This window comes from Sapajus apella, unplaced genomic scaffold (assembly GCF_009761245.1).
Source record: "Sapajus apella isolate SASKATOON/1434 unplaced genomic scaffold, GSC_monkey_1.0 scaffold40, whole genome shotgun sequence".
Taxonomy (NCBI): Eukaryota; Metazoa; Chordata; class Mammalia; order Primates; family Cebidae; genus Sapajus; species Sapajus apella.
In genome coordinates, this window is record NW_022436980.1 from 18,301,721 (window position 1) to 18,318,645 (window position 16,925).

A 16,925-nucleotide genomic window follows, 5' to 3' on the forward strand; every position below is an offset into this window, starting at 1 on the left:
TTTCTAATATCTGTGTCTGCTATGAGATGTGCCTGACTTTTAAAAGAACTGATAAAAATATAATACACTATCCATGATCTATGATGCATTCTTTTGTGTACATGCTCTGTGTGTGTGTGTGCACATGCACATGCACGTCCATGGGTATAATACATTAACACTCAGATGATATTATGTACTAAATGTTTGTGTACCTGAAAAATTTATATGTTGAAGCCCTAACCTCCCATGTGGTGATATTCAGAGATGTCTTTGGAAGATAATTACGGTAAGATGAGGTCATGAGGCTTAGGCCCTCATGATGAGACTAGTGATTCTATAAGAAGAAATCTCAGAAAGTTCTGTCTGTCTCTCCACGCATGCACATGTGCAAAGAAGAGGTCATGTCAGCATACAGCATGATGGCAGCCACAGAGAAACCAAGAGAAGAGGCCTCAAGAAAAAACCTGCCTTGCCAACACCTTGACTTACCATCCATTGGTACTATGAGAGGTACATACTTGTTGTTTAAGCCACCAGTCTGCATATTTTTTGTGGCAGTCCTAGCTGACTGAGACAGATTCTTTCTGATTCCCAAAGAGGATCAGTTACTGTTTCTGTGGCCCCACCTCTACACAGCAACAATATCAACTTTAGCATAATTGACTTGTCCTGCTGAGTTATTTTTATGCCAATATATAGATATCAATAGGACCGAGAGTGTCACAGAACACATTATACCTCAAAATGTTTTCATTAATTATATTCAACACATCTAGTATCTCACTCTGACACTGAATATAGGCCTTCGGAGAATGCACTTTCTTATTTATTTAATTAATTTTCTTGAGAAAGCCCACTCATGCCACTTTTGCCCTTTCTGTCTTCAAAGATTGAGGTGGAGTCAGTTAGCTAAACAAACAATGCCCAAACATGTCCCATGGGTGAAGAGGAGGAGGTAGGCTATGAAACCCCGGGATCCTCATTGTTGTCTGATTATGCAAATTATTTTATATATTTTAGATTTATTTTTATATGAACTACCTGTTTGTATCTCATACACTAGATACACTTAATTGTCATCTATTTCATAAATTCTTAAGGTACAATGGTAAGGTAATGGTGTAGTGACTCAGAAAAGAACAAGATGTCTCTGAGTGAAAGACATCTACCTCAATGATATTGTAGGTTGTGTTCCAGATCACCAAAGTGAATATCGCAATGAAGTGAGTCACACACATTTTTGATTTTCAAGTGCACATAAAAGTTATGTGTTAGGCCGGGCGCGGTGGCTCACGCCTGTAATCCCAGCACTTTGGGAGGCCGAGGCGGGTGGATCACGAGGTCAAGAGATCAAGACCATCCTGGTCAACATGGTGAAACCCCGTCTCTACTAAAAATACAAAAATCAGCTGGGCATGGTGGCACGTGCCTGTAGTCCCAGCTACTCAGGAGGCTGAGGCAGGAGAATTGCCTGAACCCGGGAGCCAGAGTTTGCGGTGAGCCGAGATCGCGCCATTGCACTCCAGCCTGGGTAACAAGAGCGAAACTCTGACTCAAAAAAAAAAAAAAAAAAAAGTTATATGTACACTATACTGTGGTCTATTAAGCGTTCCATAACATTATGTCTAAAAAGTGTACATATCTTAATTTAAAATAAGTTACTGCTTTAAAAAATTGCAGGCACACAGACACAAAGTAAGCACATGCTTTTGGAAAAATGGCATCAGTTTTCAATTTGTAAAAATATACAATATCTGTGAAGCACAATAAAACAAGGTATGGCTGTATTTCTTTCCCAAATTCAAAATATTTAGTGTGATAACAAGTTGTCAACATTCAAATTTGTCAAATCTTTAGTGACAACCTAAGACCTCAAGGCTTTGAAAGAGTCTTTGAAAGTTTTCCTCTAATGGTTGATGGCTGATATCTATCTGGAACTTCATGCTCTGCAGAACCCTTTCAAACATGATAAGATTTAACTCTTGCTATATCCCTATAGAGCAGAGATTATTATCCTAATTATACACACGAATAAGCTAAAGCTTTAGACAAGAAATGTGTGGGGAAATTGTCTACTTTTGTAATCATAAAATTAATGCAAATTAAAATAACAATAAAACACTATTTTACCAAACCCTTAACCAAAGAGGTAAGTAACGAAAGCAATATTGTTGCAGGACAAGTAAAATGGCCCTTTTCGTATACTGCTAATCAAAGTATAAACTAGTATAACTCCTTGGTGAAACTGTGTGCACCAGGAATCTCAAAAGGTTCATGCCTTTAACCTGTAATCTCACTTCTAAGACTCTTCTCTAAAAGAAACAAGAACAATATTTTTTAAAAAAAGAAACATGTTAAATGTTTAGCTGTAAAGATATAGTTTAATACACCAAGGTATTGTGTGCAGCTGATAAAATAATGTTTATTCAAAGTGTATAACACAGAAAATACAAAAATGTTTAAAAAGTAACAGATAAAATTATGTATCTACATCTATATCTCAAATTATATATCTATATCTATATACCTATAGATATAGATAGAGATATATAAATCTATATCCATAAATATACATTTATATCTCTATAGATATAGAGAGATATCTCCTCACTCTTTAAGTATGGACTAGGTAGAGTGACTTCCTTTCAAAGAATATGTATGAAAAGGAAGATAAAGATGATTACCTTATCACCCGGCTGAGGTAGTGTTTGGTTTCTCCACTTGAAAGTTAGTCTCCACTTATACACCCTTGAGATGATGTGATGAAATGGTATTGTATCTCAGGAAACTTCCTCTCAAAAACCCATACCTCCAATCTAGTCATGAGGGAAACTTCAGGCAAATTCTAACAGAAAGGCATTCTACAACATTCCTAACCAGTACTTCTCTAAACTGTTGAGGTTGTTAAAACCAAGATGTATTAGTCCATTCTCACACTGATATAAAGAACTACCTGAGACTGAGCAATTTACAAGGAAAAGTTTAATTGACTCACAGTTCTACAGGCTATACAGAAGGCATGGATGGGAGGCCTTAGAAATCTTACACTCATGGTGGAAGGGCAAAGAGGAAGCAAGCACATCTTCCCTCATGGTGGCAAAAGACAGAGAGAGAGAGACAGAGAGAGCACAAAGAGGGAAGTGCCACACACTTTTAAACCACTGAATCTCATGAGAACTCACTCACTGTCACAAAAACAGCAGGGAGAAATCTGTCCCCATGATCCAATCACCTCCCATGTCTAACATCAAGGATTATAATTCAACATGAAATTTGGGCAGGGACACAAATCCAAATTATATCATTTTTCCCCTGGCCCCTTCTCATGTCCTTCTCACACTGCAAAATACAATCATCTCTTCTCAACAGCTCCCCAAATCTTAACTCATTTCAGCATTAACGCAAAAGTCCATAGTCCAGGGCCAGGTACCTGGCTCATGCATATAATTCCAGCACTTTGGGAGGTCAAGACGGGTGGATCATTTGAGGTTAGAAGTTCAATACCAGCTTGTCCAACATGGTGAAACTCTGCTTCTACTAAAAATATAAAAAGTAATCAGTCATGGTGGTACACACCTATAATCCCAGCTACTTGGGAGGCTGAGGTGGGAGAATCACTTGAACACAGGAGACAGAGGTTGCAGTGAGCTGAGATTGCACCACTGCACTCCAGCCTGGGCAAAAGAGTGAGATGCTGTCTCAAAAAAAAAAAAAAAAAAAAATGTCCACAGTCTAAAGTCTCATCTGAGACAAGTCAAGCTCCTTCTGCCTATGTCTGTAAAATCAAAAACAAGTTAATTACTTTAAAGATACAATGGGAGTACAGGTAGTGGGTAATACAGTCATTCCAAAAGGGAGAAATCAGCCAAAACAAAGGGACCACAGGCTTTGTGCAAGATTCACTTAACCTCTGAGTCTTAGCTTCCCCCACCATAAATTGGGAATGTTAGTACTACCTACTTTTTACTGCTATTGTGAAGATTAAATGCAATATTTATAAATTCCTCAGAGCAGGGCCAAGCAAAAAACAAATGCTCAATAAAAGCTGCTATTATTATTATTGATGATGATGACGTTGAAGGTGATGATGATGACGTTGAATGTGATGGTGGGGCCGGGATTGTATAACTGTCTCCAAAGTTGCTATATTTGCAGTGGAAATGATCCTCTGGGAGATGGTGAGTGGTGATCATGTTTTCTGCTTTGTAATAATGAAAGTAAACATAACCAAGCAAATACTTCTCTCTCTGAATGCAATAATGTACTTATTCAGGAATCTATGCTTCTGAAGAACCATAAGGGCAAACTAAGGGGTTAAAAAAAAGAAAAAAGAAAAACCGCAGAAGGCACTACATGGCCTAAGTGCCTATAATAAAGAGTTCTTATTTATTTACTTGCCGAAGGACCTGAAGGAAATCATTGTACCTTAATAGGACTCAATGATAAAAATTATTCTGTTTTCATGTTAGAAATTTTAAGTAAGGGACAGTGGTTTAAAGTCTGGATTTTTGGAATCAGACCTAGGTTCAAAGTTCAACTTCAACACTCACTCTACAAACTTAGACAAGTTATTAACCTCTCTGATAAAAATAATATAGGAGGTTAATGGGAGGGTTAGGTAAAAACATGTAGGTAAAGATCTTAATGTGTATAATAAATTCAATAAATGGTACTTGCATTACACATTAAATTTTGAATAATTTGTTAAATTCAGAGTATATTGCAGAGCTTCCCACTGTCCTTCTTCCTGTACCTGTTATTACAACGTTAGCTCAGGTTGGTAAGAAACAGTGATCCTTCGGTTGAGTTCTCCAAGAGCAGCCTCATTGAAATAATCTAGCAACTATAATTTTATTCAAAGACAGGTTCTCAATACAAAAAGACCCAGGACCCCTAAAATTAAACTAACCACTCCTATTGGACTAATCAAGCTTTGAAGACAGAAGGAATAGATTCATCGTTATTATTATAAACACACAAGAAACATTTATAATATAATAGCATCAAGCTGAGTCAACAAATTTACTACTTGCTTAGATGTGTCTAAAAGTTACAGGAAATTGAAAAATTAATACCCTCTTTGAGTTAATAAAAGCCAACCAAAAAGTTATCAATTGAAAATGTAGTGAAAATTAACAAGGTGAATTATCCCAATTGAAAAATGAATTCAATTCAAAATCATTTAGATGGATAGAAAAGCCTAGATTCTAGAGATGATAACTCAATGACATCTCCCATGTTGTTTTTGTAGATAATGTGTGATCTTCAGTTCAGTGGCATAAAGGGAATACTGTGGATCTCTGGTAATATTTATTTGAGGAGTTTTCTAAAGTAATATTACTTCTGAGCTAGAAGCACTTATTAGATAATTGAACTATGGCCCTGCATTTAAGGTGTTATCATTTTTAATACCACAGACTAAAAGCACACAGATAAAACAATAAATCATGGCCTTGTGTGATATACAGACGCAAAGTGGCTATCACCAAATCATACAAGTCCTATCTGGTAAAAACAGAAATGACTTTGCATTTTCTCTCCCTCCCCAGGGCTCCAGGGAGGTGAGGGTTCCTTTCATTAAACAGGTTTTCACACTTCCAGCTATGACACAGTGCATTGATTGTGTAATCACATCCCTAACATTGAAGTCAGCCTAACTTTGTTTTGGTTTCCAATGGGTGTGTTTGTTTTTTTCATTTTAACCCAGGATTGCATATGTTTTCCTTGAGTTTTACCACTAAATGTGGAGCACTCACTTTCTTCTTAAATGTGTAGGCTTATCATCTACAATACTTTCAGGTTACACTTTTGAGAATCTTAATTTAGAAAATTATTTTAACATAGAATTGTTTTGTAACCACTACCAAATGAAAGTTAATACTTTAGGCACAGGAAGGCAAACTTGGAGGCTTGGACATCAGCAAGATGGCAAAATAGCAATCTCCAGCACTTATTCCCACACATAACGATAATTTGAACAACAATTTGAATGCAAATAACCTACATAAGAGCTAAGAAATTCAGGTGACAGATTATAGCACTGGGTGGAGCACAGAAATGATAAAAGATACATTAAAGAGAACAGTTTCATAACCTGAGTCACCTTTCTCCCAACCCCATGCAATGCGGTGCTGAGAAAGATACCCTCTGCCTGGGGGAAGGAGATGAGGTGAGTTCAACTTTGTCATGAACCAGACCTGCTCCAGTGAACCCTGATGCCATATCTGCTCCCATGGACCCAAGCCCCAGGCCAGCCCCCACAGACCCAGGCTCTAGGTCTGCCACAGCATCAGACCCACCCCCATGAACCTAGGTTCTAGGCTCACCTCAACCTCAGACTCACTACTGCAAGCCTAAATTCCATGTCAGCCCTCTTGTCCCAGACTCCAGGCCCACCCTAACAACAGCCCGCCTGACCAAAGGCTCCAGGCTAACCCTTGCAGACCCACACTATAGGCCTAATCAAGTGCAAGGCCAGCCCCCACAGATTCAGCTTCCAAGCTGGCCCCTACATACCAAGGTTCCAGGCCTATTCCAATATCAAGCCAGCCCTTGTGGTCTCAATATCCAGGTTTACACCAATGTATCCACATTGTAGGTCTACCCTAATGCCAGACCAACCACCCACAGGATTAGATTGAAAGCCTGCCCCAGTGCCAGGCCAGCCCCCATAGACCCAGGCTTCATGCTGGCCCCCAAAGACACAGGATCCAGGCCCAGCCATGTAGACACAAGCTCCAGGCATGCCCAAGTGAACCAAGGTTCCAGGCCTACCTCTATGGGCCCAGGTATAAGGCCACACTCTATGAACACAGGTACCAGACCTGCCTACTCAATCACCCAAGCACTAGGCTACCCTACCCAAGGGCTCCAGCAGAGAGCTAGTTCATGGGCCCCATAAGCTTGCCTGCCCAGAATCTCTGAACAGGCTGACTGGTGAAGTGTTTTCTCTACCAAAACCACTTTGTAAAGACTTGAAATGATGTCTACATCTTCAAATATGCAGACACTAATGTGGGCTACAAGAATCACGAACAACCATGGAACCATGACACCATAAAAAACAAGATAAAGCACCAATAATCAACCCTAGAAAAATGAAGATCTACAAACTGCTTGTAAAATCACTGTAGCTCAGTGAGGTACAAGAGAACACAGACAGACAAGTAAACAAAATCAGAAAAATAATACATGAACTAAGTGAGACATTCAACAAAGAGGCTAAAACTGTAAAAAAGAACAAAACAGAAATTCTGGAACTGAAAAACACAATAATGGAACAGAAAAACTCCAGAGAGAGCTTTAACAGCAGCCTTATTCAGGAGGAAATGAATTCAGAAGCGTGAAGACACATCATTTGAAATTACCTAGTGAGAGGAAAAAACAAGAAATAAATATAAGAGTGAAAAAAAGTCTATGGAACTTATGGGACACCATCAAGCAAACCATATATGCATATAGAAGTAAAAAAAAAAAAGAAAAGAATAAAAAGGGGGAGGCAAAAAGTCTATTTAAAGAAATAACTATAGAAAACTTTCCAAATCTGGGGAAGAAAATGAATATCCATATCCATGAAGCTCCAAAAGTTTCAAATATATTAAACATAAAGAGATCTTCACCAAAACACATTATAATCAAATTCTCAAAAATTCAAAGACAAAGAAAAATTTTACATGTAGCAAGAGAAAAGTGACTTATTGCACAGGAAGGAACCCATCCAAAAAACTAACAAAACATTTCTCAGAAGGAGCCTTGCAGGCCAGGAGAGAGCAACATAATATATTGAACGTGCTGGAAGAGGAAAAAACTGCCAACCAAGGATACTACACCTGGAAAATTTGCCCTTTAGTAATGAAGAGGAAATAAAGACTTTCCCAAACAAAAAAAGCTGTGGGAGTTCATTACCGCTAGTCTGTCTTACAAGAAATGCTAAAGGGAGTTATTCAAGTTGAAATGAAAGAATTCTAATTAATAACATGAAAACATATGAAAGTATAAAGCTCACTATAAAGGTAAGAATATAGTCAAATTTAGAATGCATTGATACTATACTGGTGGTGCATAAATAACCTTTAACTCTAGTATAGAAGTAAAAAGACCAAAGTACTAAAAATACAAATAGTTACAGTAACTTGTTATTGGGTACACACATAAAATGATGTAAATTGTGACATCAATAACATAAAATATCAAGGAAAGAGAAGTAAAAGTGTAGAGTTTTCTATGTAGTTGAACTTAAGTTATTATCAGCTTAAAATAGACTGTTCTAACTATAAAATATTTTATGTAAGCCTTATGGTAACCACAAAGAAAAAACCTATAGTAGATACACAAAAGATAAAGAGAGAGAAATTATAGCATACCACCACAAAAAAATCATCAAATCACAAAAAAAGATACCAAGAGAGGAAGAAATAAGAGAAGTAAAATCTGTAAACAGACTGGGCACAGTGGCACACACCTGTAATCCTAGCACTTTGGAAGGCCAAGGCAGTCAGATCACTTGTGGTCAGGAGTTTGAGACCAGCCTGGCCAACATGGTGAAACACTGTCTCTATTTTAAAAAATTGGTGGGTGTAGTGCTACATGTCTGTAATCCCAGATACTCAGAGGCTAAGGCAGGAGAATTACTTGAACCTGGGAGATGGAGGTTGTAGTGAACCGAAATCACACTACAGCACTCCAGCCTGGGTGACTGAGTGAGACTCCATCTCAAAAAAAGAAAAAGTCAGTAAACAATTTTTAAATTTGCAATATCACTTTAAAAATATCACAGTCCTTCCATATCAATAATTACTGTAAATATAAATGGAGTTAGTTCTCCAATCAAAAGACACAGAGTGGCTGAATGTACTTAAACAGAAAACGAAATCCAACCATGTACTGTCTACAAGTGACTCACTTCACCTTTAAGTACATATATACTGAAAGTAAAGGAGCAGAAAAACATATTCCATGCAAACAGTAACCAAAAGAGAACAAAGTAGCTATACTTATATTAGACAAAATACGTTTAAGTCAAAAACTATAAAAAGAGATGAAGATTATTATAACAACGATTAAGAAGTCAATTCATCAAGTGGCTATAACAATTATAAATATATATGTATCCAACATCAGAGCACCTAAATAATAAAGTAAATGCTAAGAAAAACAAAGGGAAAAATAGATAGCATTACAATAACAGCAGGAGATTTCACTACCCTACTTTCAACAGTGGATATATCACCCAGACAAAAACTCGATATGGAAACAGTGAACTTCAACAACACTGTAGGCCGTATGGGTTCAGCACATATATGCACAACACTTCAACTACAGCTGAAAAAAAAGACAAAAAAACACATCTTTTCAAGTGTGCATAAAACATTCTCCAGGATATATTATAGGTAAAGCCACAAAATAAGTCATAACAAATTGAGAACACTGAAAACATATAAGTATCTTTTCTAACTATAATGGTTAAAAAACTAGGCATCAAAAGCTGAGGGAAAATCGAAAATTTCACAAATACATGGAAATTAAGTCACACACTCCTGAACAACCAATGGGTCAAAGAAGAAATCAAAAGAGAAGTTTTTTAAATCTTCAGACTAACATAAATGGAAACACAACATACCAAAATGCATGGAATGCACCACTCCATACTTCTTATTATGAGGAATAAGAGAGACCTCAAATAAACAACCAAACTTCTTACCTCAATGAGCTAGAAAAAGAAGAAAAAACTAACCCGTAAAGTTAGCAAAAGGAAGGAAATGATTAAAAATCAGAGCACAAACAAATAAAATAGAAACTAGAAAAACAATCAAAAAGATCAATGGAACTAAGAGACGGCTTTTTAAAAAGATAAACTAAATTGTCAAACCTTTAGCTGGAGTTAAAAAGAGAGATGATTTAAATAAAATTATAACTGAAAGAAGAAATATTACAATTGGTAGCACAGAAATACAAAGGATAAAAGGTTACTATTAAAAATTATACACCAGGCCGGGCGCGGTGGCTCACGCCTATAATCCCAGCACTTTGGGAGGCCGAGGCGGGTGGATCACGAGGTCAAGAGATCGAGACCATCCTGGTCAACATGGTGAAACCCCGTCTCTACTAAAAATACAAAAAATCAGCTGGGCATGGTGGTGCGTGCCTGTAATCCCAGCTACTCAGGAGGCTGAGGCAGGAGAACTGCCTTAACCCAGGAGGCGGAGGTTGCGGTGAGCCGAGATCACGCCATTGCACTCCAGCCTGGGTAACAAGAAAAAACCTCCTTCTCAAAAAAAAAAAAAAAAAAAAATTATACACCAACAAATTGGGTAACCTAGAAAAAATGAACAAATTCCTAGAAACAACTAACCTTCCTAGACTGAAGCATGAGGAAACAGAAAATTTGAATAAAGAAATTTGAATGAGTAAAGAAATCAAATCAGTAATCAAACACACCCCACCAAAAAAAAACCCAGGACCTGATCACTTCACTAGCCAATTGTACCAAACATTTAGAGAAGAATTAACAGCAATCTTTCTCGAATTATTTTGAATTGAAGAGAAGGAAATACATTCAAACTAATTTTATAAGGCCAGCATTACCCTGATACCAAAGCCAAACAGGAACACTACAAGAAAAGGAAATTACAGTCTAATATCCCCGACAAAAATAGATTTCCTAATCTCCAATGAGATACTAGTAAATCAAATTCAACAGCACATTAAAAAGATCATACACTGTGATCAAGTGAGATTTATTCCTGGAATTCAAGGATGTTTCAGCATAAGCAAATAAATCAATATGAAATTAACAGAACGAAGGATCAAAATCATATGATCAGCTCAATAGAAGCAGAAAAGCATTTGACAAAATTCAATCTCTTTTCATAGAAAAAAATCCTCAACAAATTAGATATAGAAGGAAGGTACCTCAACCTATCAAAGCCTACCTTATATGACAGGCCCACAGGTAACATCACATTCAGTAGTGTAAAGGTAAAAGCTTTTCTTTTAAGATCAGAAACAAGACAAAATGCCCATGCTTATCATTTCTATTCAATATAGCACTGGAAGTCCTAGATAGAGCAATTAAGCAAGAGAAAGAAACAAAAACTATACACTACAAAGGAACAAGTCAAATTGTCACTGTTTGCAGATGACATGATCGTATATATGGAAAAATTCTAAAAAACTCTAACAAAAAACCTGTTAGAACTAAGAAACAAATGCAATAAAGTAGCAGGATACAAAATTAATATACAAAACTCAGTTGTGTTACTGTATACTAACAATGAACTACTCAAAAGAGAAACTAAGAAACAAATTTTATGTATCACACTATCAAGAATAAAATACTTGAGAACAAATTTAACCAAAGAGGTGAAAGATCTGTATGATGAAAACTATAAAACATTGATGAAATAAATTGAGGAAGATGCAAATTAATGAAATAATATTTTTTCTATTTATGTGAAAAATTCCATTGGAATTTTGATAGGGATTTTATTGAATCTGTAGACTGTTTCGGGTAGTGTGGACATATCGAGATTTTAATTCTTCCAGTACATAACATGAGATATTCTTTTATTTCTTTATAGTATCTGACTTCTAATTAAAATTGCCAAGACATCTACGTTTTTAATAAAGGACAATGCTAAGGACATGGAATATATCTGCCTAAAATTTCCATGGAGGAATAAAAAAACAAAGCAAGAAGCTAAGCATTGGGTTGCCATAGTCAATTGGGTGCCTTATATCAAGACCTGGGAAGGTCCCAGTCATCCACCAGGCTGTTAGGATGGGTTTGGATAGGGACCATACAACCAGGCTTTCCTTTGGGGGCAATTCCCATAGACAGCTCACACTTAGTACTCTCTTCCCCTCCCTTTTTCCACTACTTTTATTCAAATTTCCTGATATCATTAACGCAAGTCTGTTTCTTCTGCTAAATTGCCAGTTCCTGGGAGGTCAAAGGCAATGTCTTCTTTATCTTCACATACCCTATTGTGCCCTGTGCCCAGCACGGTACTTTGAACACAAAAGGACCCTAAATTCTTAGAACACTAGAAGCAGAAAGGCCTTTGGAAAATAAGTAACTTTTACCAAAATTGCAAAAACTTGTTTAAAAGCAACAAATCCCTTTTCAAATGAAATATTATCTAGAACCTTCAATATATAAAACAGATAAAAAAGGAGATGCTCGGGTGGAAAAGGCAGCAGAAGACGGGAAGGGACAAAAGTCAACTCAATAATCTCTCATCCTCATTCCTCTCACCAACTCCCACAACACTTCAGGGAATACAATTTGGAAATGTCTGATGCAATGCCACCCCTTTATTTTCTAGATAGAGACTTTCTTAAAGGTGTCTTTACACAGAGTTAACATATCTAAGGCCAGGCTGGTGAGCTGCAATGGTTGGGGTCGCCATGTTTCTCTTGCCTATTACCTGAAGTGCTTGCTAAAAATGCAAATTCAGCCAAGACCTAGAATACATTTGAACTAAATAAAGGTTAATCCTAAGGATTATGCAGGCCCTCAGGGGTACAGCAGGCCCTCAGTAAATTTTTAACAAATCAATAGATTGAAATGTTGAATTGAAGAGGACCCTGTCATCAGACATTCATAGACTTTCTCATATGCATCAAGCATGAAAAATAAAAAGATAAAAAAGATAAAATTCCTGCCACTGGAGAACCCACTGTCCAGTATGGGGGACAAGTAAACAGATCATTGAGTACTTTATGGCAGGTAATTAAACAAAAGTACTTCTAGGGTACTGTTTCAACCACAGAGGCGGGGTTTTTAACCCAATAGGAGACATGCTTAGAATATAATGCCTAGGTCAAGTCTTAGAAAATAACTAGGAGTTAGCCAGTCAATGAAAGGTAATAAGGAACAGCACAAGCAAAGGAAAACTTGAAAGTAATATATAACACAGTTTTTCCCAGCTCCTAGCAGGAGACCAAGGTAATTTTAGGGAGCAAAGAGGAGTAGAGTAATATTACCCATATGTGAGATTCTTCCATCTTTGGAAGGCAATGCAATACCAATACCCATACTTGCTCAGAGATCACCTCCAAGTGCAGGTAGCTGAGCCTAGTAGGGTGCTCGGGAAGTGGTGGTGGTAGAGCAGAGCCAGAAGCCCGTGAGCCCAGGAAGCCTACTCTGTCTTGAGCCTTAAAGCCAGCGCACTGGTGCTATAAGAGCCAGGAGAAGCTGGCATGGAGCAAAGCCTCTAAGGACTGCAAGGAAAAAGGAAAATCACAAAGGCCTTGATTAGTTCAGTTCTTAGCATGGTAGAAAACAAACTTTCCTTGGATGTGCCATTTGGAAGGAGTCAGTGGATTCCTTCTATCTGGCTGAGTGGGTCAAGGCAAGGGAAGAACATATGGTAGAGAACACAAACTGTGTAGACTTTGGAAATACATGCCTTCTTCCTTCCTAGAGTACATATTTGGAGGACATACTCATTAGGAACTGGAAACAATATTCATTCTGTCTGGTCCTTCTCAGTTTATGGACTTTCCAGAATTAGTTAGGCAGCTTCCCTCTGTCAGGATAAATGGATGAGGCAGGAAGAGCACTGAGGCAGGGGGCACCTCGCCTATTTCAACAAAGGCCGTCGATGGACATCTCCTTATTTACTAGATCCACGATGAAGCAGTTAGCAGATGGCCTGAGGGCTACTCCGAAAGGCATTTTTTTCAAGATTGAGATTGATAAGAATCCACAGACCCCATGAAAATTAATCCTTTAGTGTGTTGCGTATCTACTAACGTACCTGACAATGTAGGGTGGGGGAACAGATTAATAATAAATAAATGAGATCATTTCAAAAAGGAGCAAGGGCTCTGAAGAAAATAAAATACAATCATGTTTTAGACAGGATGGAAGCAGTTATGTTTCAACAACAAACAACCCCTAAAATATCAGTGTCATAACAAAGTTGTGTTTTCCTATGTTTTGTTTTCTTACGAGTTTCTACACCACGCATTGCCAGGGGCCCTGCTCCATGTTGCTCTCATGCCTGGACAACACCGAGGGTGGTAAGATGCACCATCGCATCACTTCCATGTTCTGTTGGCCAACCCCAGAGTCCTACCTGCCTGTAAGGATGTCAGGAAAGTATATTCTTTCCACGTGTCCCAAAGGAGAGGAGAGCCACAGATGAGCACACAAGATGGAGGGGAAGGGGAGGCGCAGGGGCAGTTTGGGACGGTCTAGCAATGGCTTTCCAAAAAGATAATATTTAAGCAGAGACCAGAAGGATGAGAAAAAATCCAGCATGGGAAGAGCAAGAAGGGTATTTCAGGCAGAGGGAACAGCAGAGGCAAAAGTTCCTGAGGTCAAAGTAAGTGTGCAAGGAAATTAATGAAGGCCAGTTTGATAAGAGCACTGTGAGGGGAGGGGAGCGTGGCAGTCAACGCAGCCACTGAAGCCACACGACAAAGAGCCTTGAGGGCCACGATAACAGACTCAGCTTTTATTCCAGTGTGCCCAAACGCAAGCTCACTGACGTTTCCTCTTTTTAATGAAAGCAAAAAGCTAGGCTTATATAACGCTGAAAATAAAAACTCACTTTTTGCTTTCCAGAATTTTGTATTTCTCTGACTAAACTGAACCTTTACCTTTCTCATATTCCCCTCAAGTTCGCCTTTTTCTAAAACGTTTGAAATACCGCAGAGCATCGTGACAGGCTGTATGGTGTTTCCTGGAACTGTTCACCTCAGTTCTGCATTTTCTCAGGCCTCACGTCAAAGTCTTGATCAGCGCCCAGATCTGTGCTCAGAGCTGCTGACAGAACACACATTTTCTCAAAAGGCAAGCAACAAGGAAGCCACCTTGTGGCTTCTTCCATTCTGAGAAGAAGAAAAAAAAAAAGAAACCTCTCCAGAGGAATATCTCTTCTCTATTAGAACCCAATGTTTTTAGAATAGAGTCAAATGTAGAAAGCTTCTTACCCTAAAGAAATTATCTAGATTGATTGATGTTCTAGTGTTAATATATTGAGTCTCCAGAGGAGCTGGAAGGTCAAGAGAGCCTTGAGACCTTTATCTTTCATGTTGTTTATGTTTAACAAAAATTTCTTGAAATCTAAAATGTTACCATCTGGTCTCTGACAAAAATAACAATGCAATAAAAACATTTGTTAAAATCTCTCAGAGCCTCAGGTTTTTCATCAGTAATATAGACATGACCAGGAATAGCAACAAAGCCAAACATCCTGATGACAGGGCTGCTGCTGGGTGGGCTCAGCCTCCGTCTCACTTCCGGCCATGTTGGCTGCCTCATGGAGGCACCAATGAGTTTTCCCAGTGGTCTAGTGGAGAGGTGAACTCGGCAGGACGGCTTGCATAACAGATGTTGCAGGCTGCTTCACAAAGGCCACTAACGTGAATAGTGATTTGTGGGAAATTTGACCCAGCAGCTCACCTGATTAGAATATATTGCAAAATAGCAACATTTTTGTTCAGACAACCCTACTACAATATCCTTAATATCTGCCCTGTAATAAAGTATAATCATTAAATATGCAGACTTTGGAGTCAATTAATCTGATATCCAGTCAACTCACCCACTCACTAGCTGTCGATTAATCTCTCTATGCTTCATTTTTCCTTGTCTGAAAATGGAGATAGTAGGGTTTGTTTAATCAGGTTATTGTAAAGATTATGGCATATTTCCTGTAAATCTGTCAGCACGGTAGGTGATCCAAGGCAAGTCTCAGTAAACATTAACTTCATCCTCATCATCAACCTTGAAAGGTGAAAAGTCACTACTTAAAAATCTGCACATGACTTGGGAGTGTCAATATTTCAGTTTCTAGCTCTCAGGCTTAAACATTTAAGAATCATTCCAGAGAGAAGATTCAAACTAGGGAAGAAATGCTGAAACTTCCTCCTGACATTCAGTCTTCAGCGTAAAGAATTTCTTCCTCATTTTTCAGGCTCTGCCCCTCTCTTTTTGTCTATCCATGTGTTTGTTTTTTCCTTTCGTTCCTAAGTTGAGACGAAAAATTTCTTCTATGCCAGAAACCCTTTGTATCTGAAGTTTTTAACTGGACAACTCTAAGCCTTCTTCTCTACTAATATCAGCATTGCCTAACACATGAAAACTGAAGTCAGATTCTACTTTTAAAATTGTTTTCTTATTCATTATACAAATTAAATAATGTATTGTGAAAGTGTGTGTAAACGATAGGTTTCCATTCAAATGTCAGCCATCATTATATTTATTGTTTCCTTAGAGCCTTTAAATATCATAAAACATTGTCACTCAAGCTGTAAAAGTAACTGGGTTAACTAGTTTGACTAGTTTAAAGTGAGGCCAATTGTGGGTTTTACTCTGTTCTCTCATCTCGAATATGAACTGCCTTTGGAACAGATCATACAAACGAGAAGATAAGCAAAGAGCTATAGATGACAGCTAAAGAGCAGAGGTGCATAATTTACTCAATGATGTCTTCCCCAAAACATAAATTCATAAAAATGCGTAAGTCTGCCATAGATCAATGCCAGTATGGCTCCCCTGGTTCAGTAGATAACAGTCTCATGATAAGCAGCATATTCAGCTAAAATTAATTCTAAATGTCCACAATTTAGTTCAAAAGTATAAATCTGCTTTTACCTGAATTATATATCCATGTAGCACTTTTTGCCAGAAAATGATGGGTTTTATGTAAAATCCCAAATTACTAGAGATTCTTCAATATTTTACATCTGGTATAGAGTTTAACCCTTAATGTGTTATTGAAGAGGAAAGGAAAGATGTAGAGGTTACCCGCGCCTGCATTACTGCTTCCTTTTTTTCATTCTCCTATTGCAGCCAACCAACTAACTTTAGGCTCTTGCCATAACAAGAGAAGGTTAATAGGAAAGGTTCCTAACCACACTCCGTGCCTTATATGTAAAATGCCAAACATGTAACATATACTCCATACATGTTCATTTCTTCCCTCACA